Source organism: Odocoileus virginianus, chromosome 21 (assembly GCF_023699985.2).
Source record: "Odocoileus virginianus isolate 20LAN1187 ecotype Illinois chromosome 21, Ovbor_1.2, whole genome shotgun sequence".
NCBI classification, from domain to species: Eukaryota; Metazoa; Chordata; class Mammalia; order Artiodactyla; family Cervidae; genus Odocoileus; species Odocoileus virginianus.
In genome coordinates, this window is record NC_069694.1 from 2,539,098 (window position 1) to 2,554,453 (window position 15,356).

Here is a 15,356-nt window from a genome sequence, read left to right on the forward strand (position 1 = left end):
ATCTAAGACATGATAGTAAAACACACACACACACACACACACACACACACACACACACGTGTTCCAAGTGACAGGAGAATTCAGTATCCATTTACCATAGATCTTCCTGTTTGGCCTTCCCTGGCGTTCTTCTGTGCTTCCCTCTTTCTGTTAGTAGGGACTGTTACCCTGCCCGCTTTGCCTCACCTCCTTTTTCTGTTCCACTGGGGAGTGACCTCCTTCGTTACCTCTTCTTACCTTATTGTCTTATTACCTCTTCACTGTGATTAGGAGCAGTGAAGAGAAGGAGGGAGAGAGAGACAGAAAGATTGGCTCAGACTTTCCATTTGTCTCACTTGGAGAATTTGGGAGAAATGGTGGGAAGGGGAAAAGGAAGCCTATTTTAGCCTTGCAGTACATTGTCCTCTATCTAGGTTTTACACATAATCTCAAAATATCCAAACACAGTCCCTAATTCTTGGTTGCTGCCTGAGCACGTCCTCGATTCCCCTCATCCATGCATTGCTCAGAATGTCCATCCTGTTCCTCTGCTTTTCCTCCAGTTTCTTTAGATGACATATGAATGCATTGATGTATTGTCAGTCCCGTCATTTATGCAGTAACCCAATTTAGGGTCTTATCTGCTCCAGACCATTCCTCCAAACATTTTCCCTGATTGATAGCCTACATGATTATCTTTCACACTTTACTATATTTTTTCCATCATTTTAAAGCATGCTGGTGCTTTTTCCATCTTAAAATGAAGATACCACAAATGAACAAATTTTATCCTGACTCCTTTCTCCACTTTTGCACACCAACTGCTGCCCCATTTCTTTAGTTATCTCCCTCGCAAAATTCCTCAAATAAATTGTCTATTTCCACTTTTCCAATTTTTCTCTTTCATTTCTCACAAGCATGCTCCAATTAGGCTTTCTTAACTACCATTCCACCAAGCTGATCTCATCAATGACTAATCAGAGTATTTAAAACTATTGGCCACTTTCCCGTCTTTAATGTTCTTTCTTAGTCTGGATTCCAGAATACTGCGATTTTCTTTCCAGTGTTAGAGAAATCAAGTTTAAAAGCCTCTTTTACATTACTCTGTGAGTGTATGGGCCATGACTATTTGCTTCAACTGTGCCTCGTACCTGAAATGAATGTTCTGCACGCAGAACCCAATAACAAGTAAAAGGTGGAGTGTTTACTCTAGGAGAAAGAATCATGAAAACATGCATTAAACCACGCTTAAGACTTTCTGATCAGTAACAGACGGTTTCTCCTACATGCATTTTGTTGGCTGTGGGCTCTGTTACGGTTGCAAATGATCATTAGGGACATCAGGACAATTTGTTAACTCTAAGTTTGCACACACTGTGCTTGTTTTCATAACTCGGGTTAAAAGTGTGTGATTCTATGAAGTCTAGTTATCCTTCTATGTCGGTCTTACCCTAGCATTTTGCAAAATGCTGCAGATTAGAGTGTGAAAAGAGTTCTGTGACATTTTTCCTCATTAGACCATTTTTGGTCTAATGCAAACACAAAACTCAGTGCAAAACTCTCTGTGGAGTTTTATGATTTTATTAGACTAAACCCTCAATTGTTAAAGAAAAAAATCATTCTGACATTTTAAGAATCATAAGGAAGACTTTATCCAGGACTATTGTATTAGTTGTTAATAATATCCTAATAAGGGAGAGAGATTGGACTCAACGCCAAATGCAGGAAAAGCAGCAGGTGACTTACAGTCAATGAGCAGAGTGAGCAGAGTTCAGTGGCTCGAAAATTACTGTGAGGAGATCTCAGGACTATGGAGATGCTTGCCCAACTGACTTAGCAGGATTCTTATTCAAACGGGGCTGAGCAGGTTAAAGATAAGGCCCAAGGATGAGGTCTAGACCCCAAAAAAGCACGGAGAAACCTGTCTCAAGCTTATTCAAGGAGAAAATCTTTGTCACAACCTCCATTTATCAAATATTTAAGAGCTTCCAGATGTCCTATTGCTGTTACTGTTTCATAATATTACAATTGATCAAATTTATCCATAATATCACCACACATTTAATAGCTCTATATTAAATCACATGCTTCTGTCTTCCAACCAGGGCACCTCACTCCAGGATAAATATTTATCAACCTTTCCAAACCCACTCCTTGTTTTTCAGTTGTATTCATGAGGTTCATTTGTAATTTTTAAACTTTGTTATCTCTTTGGATTATTGCTTACTTTGATTTCTAATTAGGACTTTTCTAAGTTTTTAGATTTCATACCAGTATTATAAACCAGCCTGTTACATATTCTCAATAGAAATATTTCTCATAAGCACTGTCTTATTTAAGTACCAAAGCTTTATCCTCATCTCAGAAGGATGTCTTGGCAAATTGTTGGACTGATTCAATATTTTAGTTTATTCAACTAAGCTATTTTATTTTATTAATAGTGTTATTCATTATAGTAGTGATTTTAATTAATTTTTACTTAATTTTTTTAATGTAACTACCCTAATTAACAATAAACTGTGGAAAATTCTGAAAGAGATGGGCATACCAGACCACCTGACCTGCCTCTTGAGAAATGTGTATGCAGGTCAGGAAGCAACAGTTAGAACTGGACATGGAACAACAGACTGGTTCCAAATAGGAAAAGGAGTACGTTAAGGCTGTATATTGTCACGCTGCTTATTTAACTTATATGCAGAGTACATCATGAGAAACGCTGGGCTTTAGGAAGCACAAGCTGGAATCAAGATCACTGGGAGAAATATCAATAACTTCAGATATGCAGATGACACCACCCTTACGGCAGAAAGTGAAGAAGAACTAAAGAGCCTCTTGATGAAAGTGAAAGAGGAGAGTGAAAAAGTTGGCTTAAAGCTCAACATTCAGAAAACTAAGACCACAGCATCTGGTCCCTTCACTCTGTAGCAAATAGATGGGGAAACAGTGGAAACAGTGGCTGACTTTATTTTTCTGGGCTCCAAAATCATTGTGGATGGTGATTGCTGCCAAGAAATTAAAAGATGCTTACTCCTTGGAAGGAAAGTTATGACCAACCTAGACAGCATATTAAAAAGCAGGGACATTACTTTGCCTACAAAGGTCCATCTGGTCAAGGCTATGGTTTTTCCAATGGTCATGTATGGATGTGAGAGTCGTACTATAAAGAAAGCTGAGTACCGAAGAGTTGATGCTTTTGAACTGTGGTGTTGGAGAAGACTCTTGAGAGACCCTTGGACTGCAAGGAGAACCAACCAGTCCATCCTCAAGGAGATCAGTCCTGGGTGTTCATTGGAAGGACTGATGCTGAAGCTGAAACTCCAATACTTTGGCCACCTCATGCAAAGAGCTGACTGATTTGAAAAGACCCTGATGCTTAGAGGGATTGGGGGCAGGAGGAGAAGGGGACAACAGAGGATGAGATGGTTGGATGGCATTACTGACTCAATGGACATGGGTTTGGGTGAACTCCAGGAGGCGGTGATGGACAGGGAGGCCTGGCGTGCTGCGATTCATGGGGTCGCAGAGTCGGACATGACTGAGCGACTGAACTGAACTGAATCCTAATTAACTGACTTCTTTGATATCATATTTTATTTTTTTAAATCGATTTTGAAAACTGTTTAGCCCATACTTTATTCCATAACTTCTTCCCTCACCCTACCAAACTCTAATCCTGAAGGGTTTAACCAGTGAACTTAGCATTAACTTGGTTTAAGGGAAAAAAAAAAAATTGAGTAGAAGAGGAAATGTATTAGAAACAATAATTCAAGCTGGTTGTAAGATATGGATCTATTACTTATCATGGTTCCTTTTGGAGTATGCCTATAGCAGCTCGTAGATATGAAATATATTCTTACCTCCTTTATTGATTCAGTACCTGAGTGTGATTTTTATATCAAACACCTTACTGAATGAATGATGAGTTCTTGTGACAGTCAAAGACTGAAGATGTTTTCTGAACCACAGGCCATGTGTTTAACACTCAAGCAAAATTTCCAGTTTCTTCTGCATCTTTCTTCCTGTAGAATGGAATCTATTCAGTATATTAAATGAATTATCTCTGGAATCTGGCTGTATAATCCTAGCATACCTAGGATCATGATGCTACTGATCACTGAACAAAATTCCCTTAGTCTTTGTCACACTGTTACAGAAAAGCCTGTATTCATCCAGTAAAATGTAATTTTCTTGCGAGCAACGTATTCTTGCTTAATAAAACTCAATCAAATAATAATAATGAGGAAAAAAAGACCATAACCAGAAATATGAAAATTAAGCCAGGAAAAAAAATCTCACTGGTAAAAGCAAATATACAGTAAATATAGTAGGTCAATAACTTATAAAGCTAGTAGGAAGACTGAAAGATGGGTAGTAAATCATTACAACATAAGTATTTAAGGGATAAACAAAGCAAGAAGATATAAATTGTGATGTGAAAAGAAAACATATGGGAATGAAAGTGCAGCTTATAAAAAATGTTTTCAGACTTGAAATAATCAACTTTAAAATAATCATATACATGATTATATATAGTTATATGTGAACCTCATGGTAAACCACAAGCCAAAAGTCTTTAATAAATATACACAAAAAAGAGAAAGGAATCCAAACATAGCACTAAATTTAGTCATCAAATCACAAGGTGAGAGAGGAAAAGAAGAAACAAAAATAACTGTACCAACAACCTGAACAAAATAAAATAGCAGCAATACCTACCTGTTGATAATTACTATAAATGTAGCTAGAGTAAATGCTCCAATCCAAAGACACAGAGGGGCTGAATTAAGAAAGGAAGACACACATGCACGCTGCCTGCAAGAGACTTTCCTCAGATCTAAAAACGCATCTAGACTGAAAATGAGCACATATAAAAAAGATACTACATGCCCATGGATACAAATAGAAAGCTGGCTAACAGTGCTTACAACAGACAATGTCAGTTCAGTTGCTCAGTCGTGTCCGACTCTCTGCAACCCCTTGGACTGCAGTATGCCAGGCTTCCCCGTCCATCACCAACTCCTGGAGTCTGCTCAAATTCATGTCCATCGAATCGGTGATGCGATCCAACCATCTCATCCTCTGTTGTCCCTCTTCCTCCTGCCTTCAATCTTTCCCAGCATCAGGGGCTTTTCCAATGAGTCAGTTCTTTGCATCAGGTGGCCAAAGTATTGGAGTTTCAAAATCAGCATCTGTCCTTCCAGTGAACATTCAGAACTGATTTTTTTTAGGATTGACTGAGTTTGATCTCCTTGCAGTCCAACAGACTCTCAAGAGTCTGCTACACCACAGTTCAAAAGCATCAATTGTTCAGCACTCAACTTTCTTTATAGTCCAAATCTCACATCCATACATGACTACTGGAAAAACCATAGTTTTGACTAGATGGACCTTTGTTCGTGAAGTAATGTCTCTGCTTTTTAATATGCTGTCTAGTTTGGTCATAGGTTTTCTTCCAAGGAGGAAGCATTTTTTAATTTCATGGTTGCAGTCACTATCTGCAGTGATTTTGGAGGCCCCAAAAATAAAGTCTCTAACTGTTTCTCACAGATAACCATGATGATGTGATCACTCACCTAGAGCCAAACATCATGGAATGTGAATTCAAGTGGTCTTAGGAAGCAATGCTACAAACAAAACTAGTGGAGGTGATGGGATTCCAACTGAGCTATTCAAATTTTAAAAGATGATGCTGTTAAAGTGCTGCACTCAATATGCTGGCACTTGGAAAACTCAGCAGTGGCCACAGGACTGGAAAAGATCAGTTTTCATTCCAGTCCCAAGAAGAGCAGTGCCAAAGAATATTCAAAGAGAAGTTGCTCAGTCGTGTCTGACTCTCTGTGACCCCATGGACTGTAGTGGGCCAGGCTCCTCCGTCCATGGGATATTCCAGACAAGAATACTGGAGTGGATTGCCATTTCCTTCTCCAGGGGATCTTCCTGATACAGGGATCGAACCCAGGTCTTGGGCACTGCAGGCAGGCTCTTTAACATCTGAGCCACCAGAGAAGCTCAAGAATGTTCAAATTACTGCACAACTGCACTCATCTCACACACTAGCAAAATAAAGCTCAAAATTCTCCAATGCTCAAAATTCTCCAACCCAGGCTTCAATAGTATGTGAACCATGAACTTCAAGATATTCAAACTGGATTTAGAAAAGGCAGAGGAGCCAGAGATCAAATTGTCAACATCTGTTGGATCATCAAAAAAGCAAGAGAATTCAAGAAAATCATCTACTTTTGCTTTATTGACTATGCCAAAGCCTTTGACTGTGTGGGTCACAACAAACTGTGGAAAATTCTTAAAGAGATGGGGATATCAGACCACCTGACTTGCCCCCTGAGAAATCTGTATGCAGGTCAAGAAGCAACTGATAGAACTGGAAATGGAACAATAGACTGATTCCAATTGGGAAAGGAGTATGTCAAGCCTGTATTTGTCACCCTGCTTATTTAACTTATATGCAAACTTCATGCAAAATGCCAGGCTGGGTGAAACACAAGCTGAAATCAAGATTTCAGGGACAAATATCAATAACTTCAGATATGCAGATGATACCACCATTATGGCAGAAAGAGAAGAACTAAAGAGCCTCTTGATGAAAAGTGAAAGTGGAGAGTTTAAAATCTGGCTTAAAACTCAACATTTAGAACACTAAGACCATGACATCTGGTCACATCACTTCATGGCAAATAGATGGGGAAACAATGGAAACAGTGACAGGCTTTATTTTTGGGGGGCTCCAAAATCACCTCAGATGGTGATTGCAGCCATGAAATTAAAAGATGCTTGCTCCTTGGAAGAAAAGTTATACCAACCTGCTGCTGGTAAGTCGCTTCAGTCATGTCCGACTCTGCGACCCCATACACGGCAGCCCACCAGGCTCCACTGTCCCTGGGATTCTCCAGGCAAGAACACTGGAGTGAGTTGCCATTTCCTCCTCCAATGCATGAAAGTGAAAAGTGAAAGTGAAGTAGCTCAGTCATATCTGACTCGTAGCAATCCTATGGACTAGATAGCATATTAAAAAGCACAGACCTTACTTTGTTGACAGAGTTCTGCCAAGTCAAAGCTATGGTTTTTCCAGTAGTCATGTGTAGATGTGAGAGTTGTACTATAGAGAAAGCTGAGCTCTGAAGAATTGATGCTTTTGAACTATGGTGGTGGTAAAGACTCTTGAGAGTCCCTTGGACTGCAAGGGACTATCAGTCCCTTGACTGTACCCTGTCAACCCTAAAGGAAATAAGTCCTGAATTTTCATTGGAGAGACTGATGCTGAAGCTGAAACTCCAATACTTTGGCCACTTGATGTGAAGAACTGACTCATTGGAAAAGACCCTGATGCTGGGCAATATTGAAGGCAGGAGGAGAAGGGGATGACAGAGGATGAGATGGTTGGACGGCATAACTGATTCTATGGACATGAGTTTGCGCAAGCTCTGGAAGTTGGTGATGGACAGGAAAGCCTGACGGTCTGTAGTTCATGGGGTCACAGAGAGTTGGACACAAGTGAGGGACTGACCTGAAGTGAACTCATTCTTTCCACTGTTTCCCCATCTAATTGCCGTGAAGTGATGCTACTGGATGCCATGATCTTAGTTTTCTGAATGTTGAGTTTTAAGCCAACTTTTTCACTCTCCTCTTTCACTTTCAACAGGAGGCTATTTAGTTCTTCTTCGCTTTCTGACATAAGGGTGGTGTCATCTGCATATCTGAGGTTATTGGCAATCTTGATTCCAAGGTTAATTGATAACAGACAGTCTAGTCTTCATAAAAGACTTTTATGAAAGAAAAAGGACATTACATAAAGGAATCAGTTCTACAAGAAAGAAGATATATTTCAACATGGGGTTATATAAATACATATATAAACATTATACAGTATAAATAGTGATAAAAGGAGAGATAGTCACATGATACTAGTGAAAAATTTAACACTTTACTTACCTCTATGGATAGATCATATAGATAGGAAATAATTATGCAGACACTGGCCTCAAGGGATATATTAGACCATATCTACCAACTAACTAGCTATGTAGATATGTATGTCTGAAATATATAACAGTCCATTTGAAAGAAGCAGAATACACTTTTTTTTCCAAGTGAACATGGAACTTTTCCCAGGATAGATCACATGCTGTGTCACAAAACAAGTCTCAATAAATTTAAAAAGTTTGAAATAATATCATGCGTCTTTTCTGACATCAATGGTATGAGACTAGAAATTGATTGTAAGAAAAGCGCTGTAAAAATAGAAACACAGGGGGTAAAAAGCATGCTTACACTTTGGCGGTACAAATGGAGAATGGCATAACTGCTCTAGAAAAGTTTGATACTTTCTTATAAAATGACGCATGCATTTACCATATGACACAGAAATTCCACACTTATATAGGGGAGTGAAATGAGAATTCATGTTCAAATCAAAGCCTATAAACAAGCTTTACATCATTTTTATTCATAACCACCAAAAAATGGCAACCATCATAATATCCTTCCTAAATGTGTGGATCAAGAAACTGACACATTCATACAATGAAAGACTTAACTCCTCAATTCGAGGAAATAAGCTGTTGATAAGACATGATGCGTGGGTGACTCTGAAGACGTTAAGCTGAAAGAATGAGTCAGTCTCAGAATGCTGTGCCCTGTGTGGCTCCTTTTCATACGCTGCTGCCGCTCAGCCGTCTCCATCGTGTCCGCGTCTGTGTGACCCTGTGGACTGCAGCCCGCCGGGGAGCTCTGTCTGTGGGACTCTCGAGACAAGGGCACTGAGCTGGGTCGCCATGCCCTCCTCCAGGCCCTTTTTTATGACATCCTAGTAAAGATAAAACTATAAGACCAGAGAAAATATGGATGATTTCCAGGAGTTAGGGTGAGTGTTTTGACTACAAAGTGAATAATATCAAGAGGAAAATTTTGGAGGTGATGGAAAGTGTTCTATATACTGATTGTGCTCACGTTTATACAAATCTGTGTAAACTCATTATAACTGCAAGGAGACAACAGCAAAAATTTAATTTTACTGCATGTTCCCATGTGTATGTGGGGTAGAAAGGTGCTTTGCTTTTCATATAATTGTCAGTCTATTTTGAAAGACATGTATGGGTGTAGAGTTGGACTATAAAGAAAGCTGAGCGCCAAAGAATTGATGCTTTTGAACTGTGGTGTTGGAGAAGACTCTTGAGAGTCCCTTGGACTACAAGGAGATCCAACCAGTCCATCCTAAAGGATATCAGTCCTGGGAGTTCATTGGAAGGACTGATGCTGAAGCTGAAACTCCAGTACTTTGGCCACCTGATACGAAGAGCTGACTCATTGGAAAAGACCCTGATGCTGGGAGGGGTTGGGGGCAGGAGGAGAAGGGGACGGCAGAGGATGAGATGGCTGGATGGTATCAGCGACTCACTGGACATGGGTTTGGGTGGACTCCGGGAGCTGGTGATGGACAGGGAGGCCTGGTGTGCTGTGGTTCATGGGGTCGCAAATAGTCGGACACGACTGAGCGACTGAACTAACCTGAACTGATTTTGAAAGAACAGCCACCATCTCTAATATTGCCACTCACCTTACCTAGGGAAACAAACAACAACAAAAAAGAAATATATATATATATATATATATATATGCATGCAGTGATGCTTAATGCCTCTTTCTGAATGTTATACTTGCCATTTCTACTTATACGTCTTAAGAAAAAAGTCACATAGTCATATTTAATTATAAGTTGTTCGACAGTTTAACACAGCCTTGTCACTAGAAGGAGACAGCTGAATTATTGAGAACAGTCTTAATGACCACCACATTTAATGAATAATGGAAATACTCAGAGAAAATATATTGTATTCTACTATTGAGAAATGTGTTTCTTTTCATTTGTTTTTTCTTTTTGGAAAAGAAATGCAGAGATGTCTGGCCATTTGTCAGATTGCAAATGCATGTTAGTATTTTTTGTAAGCTGAATTGGTGCTTTGTGATAACCACGTGTTTGGTCTTGTTTCACAATAGCAATGATCCTTGGTCCGAGTAGGAGCAATCTCAAATTGGACTCGGAATCTCCTTCTTTATTAATTGAAAATAAGTATTACCCTACTTCCTACAATGCAGAATTACTTTGAGTGAAATTTTAAGACAGTGAACGTGAAAATAATTAGAATTATAAAATACTATTCAACCATGAAAGTTAATAATTAATATTTTATTTTATATATTATTATAGTCATTATAATCATAAAGTGTGTAGTACTTGAAGAGGTCTAAGTAATTTTACCTGTATGACTTCTTCACATTTCAAAATAGTAGATGCATTTCTTTGGTCTTTATAAGCAGAGAAAATTGGATTCTTTAAAAAAACAGACATTTTTGAAGATTTTTATTTTCAAGCCATCCTGAAGAAAGTTTCTTTGATTTCCTTAGATAAATATTATTTCAATTTGGGTCATAACAAGCATTCTCTTTTGGTAATGTATATTCATTTCCTACTAGTGTTTATCAGTTAGTTATCTTTGACTTCAGAATACCAGTATTTAATATCTATAGTCTCAAAAATTTTTTTTTCTTTCCTCTTTGCTATCCTAAAGCCATGTGTCCTTATAAAGGATTTTCTTTTAAGTAGAAATTGAAAGATTACACATAGACAGGGAAACAAACAGATCACAGAACTGTATGATCTTTAAAAGTGACAAATGGAAAAGATTAAAATAATTTATGAAAACTATTCTTTTCTAGAAAATTTAATCATGTTGATAAATCTCACATACAAGTAAAATTTTTTTAGAGTGATTTCTCCACAAACTTCTAACGACCTAGCTTTACAGGACATTTTCTAGTCCTTTTCCTTTGTATATAGCAACACCATCTCTCTCCATGATTGAACTGGACAACACGGGGTGATGAGTTTGCTCATGTTCTGTATAAAACCACTGACCTGAAACACAATAGTAAAACTCAGCTTTGCATCAAATAGTTTCTTTCGTGTCTTCCTCTGAAAGATTGATTTCTTAAACATGACAGTGTTTGCTTTATAAAACACTGCTGGTTTCGCCCCAGAATAAGACTTTAAATAGAGTCCTGTGAAAAATCAATTTATTGAGTTAGAGATATTGATAATGTTTTTATTTTCTGTTGTTTATATACTGTCACCTATGATGTATTACAGTGAAAATAAGAATCCTCTATCAACATAAAGTAATCAAATAACATCTCTAACAGAAATCATATAGGTCAATAATGGCTGTTTTTTAAAGTAAAGATCAAATATTATTGTTTAGACTTTGCAGAAAGCATACAGTGCACAAAGACTGAATTCCAAATATGTGATTTGAAGACTTTTTTTTTTTTAATATTGTGACTTGAATATATTAGAAGCTAAAAGGCCCTGAAATCCATTAGGACAAAGAACAGAAGAATGATGATAAGAGCTGTTTACTGAAATATTTTATTTGCTGGCCTTTATTTTGTGCTGAGCCATGCAAGTCCCTATTCATCCCTATATATTAATCCCTGTGACTGTTGGTTGAACTCTATAGCTTTCTCTGGAGTGATGATCTCACATGCCTTCTAGACTCATTTTTCTTTGAAGAGTGAGAGTGACTACTAAGAAAACTGTAATAGTCAGCCAAGCACAGCAAAGCTCATGGCACCAAAAGCCACAAACAGTGCCAACTAAAACTTGCAGGAAATTGCTCCAATTAATGTTAGAAAGAATGCTGTTTACCTGTGAACTGAATTTATTGCCCAACATATGTTGGTGCTGAAACTCCAGTAGCCACTTGATGCAAAGAGCTGACTCATTGAAAAAGACCCTGATGCTGGGAGGGATTGGGGGCAAGAGGAGAAGCGGGCAGCAGAGGATGAGGTGGTTGGATGGCATCACTGACTCAATCAGTGGACGTGAATATCAGGAGGATAGTGGAGGACGAGGAAGGCTGACCTGCTGCAGTTCATGGGGTTGCAGAGTCAGACACAACTTAGCCACTGAACAACAGTCTATCATTTCAGGTGGATTTCCATCCTATCTCATAAACGGACATTTCTGTATTATCATTTGTAGTACCCACACACTTTCTATGTAGGCAACGTCTACATGTTCCTATAAACGCTTCACAAAGCACTGCTTCTTTAGATCTCAGTATTTATACCTGTTGTTGATGAATGGAATGATAATCTCTTAAATTCCCTCTAGTGTTCAGTTCAGTTCAATCTCTCAGTTGTGTCCTACTCTTTGCGACTCCTTGAATCACAGCACGCCAGGCCTCCCTGTCCATCACCAGCTCCTGGAGTTTACTCAGACTCATGCCCATCAAGTCGGTGATGCCATCCAGCCATCTCATCCTCTGTCGTCCCCTTCTCCTCCTGCCCCCAATCCCTCCCAGCATCAGGGTCTTTTCCAGTGAGTCAGCTCTTCGCATGAGGTGGCCAAAGTACTGGAGTTTCAGCTTCAGCATTGGTCCTTCCAATGAACACCCACGACTGACCTCCTTTAGGATGGACTGGTTGGATCTCCTTGCAGTCCAAGGGACTCTCAAGAGTCTTCTCCAACACCACAGTTCAAAAGCATCAATATTTCGGCACTCAGCTTTCTTCACAGTCCAACTCTCACATCCATACATGACCACTGGAAAAACCATAGCCCTGACTAGACGGACCTTTGTTGGCAAAGTAATATCTCTGCTTTTTAATATGCTATCTAGGTTGGTCGTAACTTTCCTTCCAAGGAGTAAGCATCTTTTAATTTCCCTCTAGTGTTAACATCTTTTAATTCTATGTCATTTTATTGTGCAAAATAGATATTGAGTGAAGACCAACTCCAACCTTGTACTAAATAGAAGTGTAGTAGGAAAAAACTGTAACTATGCAAACCTTTTGTCATAATATGAATTATATGAATGTGAATTCATAATCATAAATTATATAAAAGTATATAGATGCCTGACAAAGAAAATATATAGGTCATAGTTTAATTGGTTTATTTGGTTTTATTCCCACAAACTAAATTTGCTATGATGGAGCCACCAGGGAAACCCATGTAACTGCCACAGACAGTTATGGTCAGATAGAGTGGCTTATCTCTACCATTTCCCCTGTTAGCCCAGATTTCATTTCTGGTAAATTTCACCGAATATTTAAATAATTTGGGTTTAACAGTATGGCAATAAACATATTAGTTAATGGATCAAAGATTATATTCAGTGACTTAATGTGATAGTTGCACTTGATGGGCATTTTTAGTTCATTTTCTCCTGCTCTTCCTCCTTCCATCCTTCTCTTCACCCCTGCATCGCCCTTTCTTATTCTCCCCACCGTTCCCCCCCCCCCCCTACACCATTCACTATTAGTGCTTCTGTGCACTCACAGAAGCCTCAGGTTATTTTATTTTTTCTTTTTCTTTTTTTTGATGCCTTAGGTGGGAATTCAGACCTCTGAGGTCATCTTTTTATTTCTTCATTCTGTCCAGTGACAGTAGAAATAAACAGCCAATTTCATTATATTTGTTAGTTTTCCAGAAATGTTTGAAAGTATCACTACACAGTTATCCAGTTCCTTGCTGCTCATGAGTGGTTGATTGTGACTACGCAGTTGAAGTATTTTGAAAATATCTATTGACAGATTGCACAGTGGACTATGAGTGCTCTCTCTACTATTGGAAATAGAGTCATTAGTGTTTTTAAGTTTAATCACATTACAGGTCAATTCCAGAAACCTGAGAACTAATTCAGAACACTCATCTGTAAAATCCTATTTCTCCAGAATTACCCTTGAGATAAAACTCTGTATTAATATGGTCTCTCCAGAGATAAAACAGCTGTAGTCACTTTCTTTTTCCCTTCTTTCCTCTCTTTCTTCCTTTCCTTCTTTCTTTCCCTCTCTCTTTCTCCCACCCTTCCCCCTCCATAGATATTGATAGATACATAGATAAAAAGAGAAATAGGTATGGGTTCATTCAGTTACAGAGATCACGGAGTCCCCAAATCTGTAGCCCAACAAGGTGCAGACCCAGAGGAACCCACAGTATAATCAGTTTAAATGGGAAGACAAGAGAGGATAAATGTCCATAGGACACGGACTGGGAGAGGATGGAAGACTTTCAGGTAGGAGGCATTCTCATTTGTGGGAGGATTAGCCTTTCTGTTCTATTTGTCCTTCAACTAATTGGGTGAGGGCTACCCACATTACGAAAGACAGTCTGCTTTACTCAAGTCAATGAATTATCAAGCTTATCCAGAAATATCCTCATGGACACATTTGGAACAATATTTCACCAAACACCTGAACGTCCCTCTGCTAATCAAGTTAACATATAATGTTAACTATCACAGCTTGTCCATTTACTATTGGATTTCTAAAAATAAACTAAATCTTAAAAGTAATCCATTAAGAATTATTTTTAATTTAGCTCTAGCCCTGTTTATATATTTTCCTTTTTACTTTGAGTATAAAGATGTGTGTGGTGTGTTAATGTCCATAATTCCATCCCCTGTAATGAAATTTGTAAGCATACACTGGTTTCTCCATTTGTATAGCTTGAATACAATTATTCTTTAGATAGCAGTCTCTATTACTTTTCGAGAAATAGTGACCACTACAGTAGTTATACTTTCTTAAGCTGTAGAGTCACTTACAGAAGTGTTATTTTCACCCTTTCCAAATAGTTAGAAATGGTTTGGGTATATTGTTTTGTGGTTAATTTCAATTTTATTGCTTTGTTTTTATACAATATGGCTTATACTATTTCTACACTTAAGGCTTAAGTCTTTGCAAGAGACTTGATATATACTATATTAATAATTAGGTCATGCTAAATAAAACTTTTCTTCGTAGGACTTAAATTTTATGATACAACTGTTCATTCAAGCTGAGTTATCTTTTGTCTGACCTTTAAAAAAGTGAGAGACATTAAAATCTCTCACTATATATATATATATAAGTGGGTTTCCATTTTCTACTCCAATATGTGTATATATACCCATGGGAGTAGAAAATGGAAACCCACTCCAGTATTCTTGCCTAGCAAATTCCATGGACAGAGGAGCTTGGCAGTTACACTCCATGGGTCTCAAAGAGTCAAATATGACTGAGCACACACTCATGTTCATGTACACATATATTTGTGCATATATACATATATAAAATATATGTAAATCATTTACATTTGTATATGAATGCATTTATAAGATGAATATGTTCTCATATATGTGAAAACAGCTTATAAATCTATTTGTTTCCCCTGTATTTTTCCTTTTTTATTGAAGTACAGATGTTTTACAATATTATATGTTTCAGGCGTACAACATAGTGATTCACAAATTTTAAGTTCATATTCTGTTTATAATCATTATAAAATATTGGCTGTATTCCCTTTGCTATACTATATA

At 38.1% G+C, this 15,356-nt stretch overlaps 1 long non-coding RNA gene across 1 annotated transcript in view; it reads right to left on the reverse strand.

Annotated features, from left to right (window-relative positions):
* Positions 1–9,448: 9,448 nt before the first annotated feature.
* The window catches only part of LOC110136192 (uncharacterized), a 29,958-nt gene continuing 24,050 nt past the window's right edge, over positions 9,449–15,356 (reverse strand). Inside the window, exons 2-4 of the long non-coding RNA XR_011482561.1 lie at positions 10,910–11,052; positions 10,253–10,324; positions 9,449–9,555 (exon numbers count right to left, since the gene is read on the reverse strand). This is a non-coding gene — a long non-coding RNA (uncharacterized lncRNA). The remainder of the gene's footprint in view (positions 9,556–10,252; positions 10,325–10,909; positions 11,053–15,356) is intronic.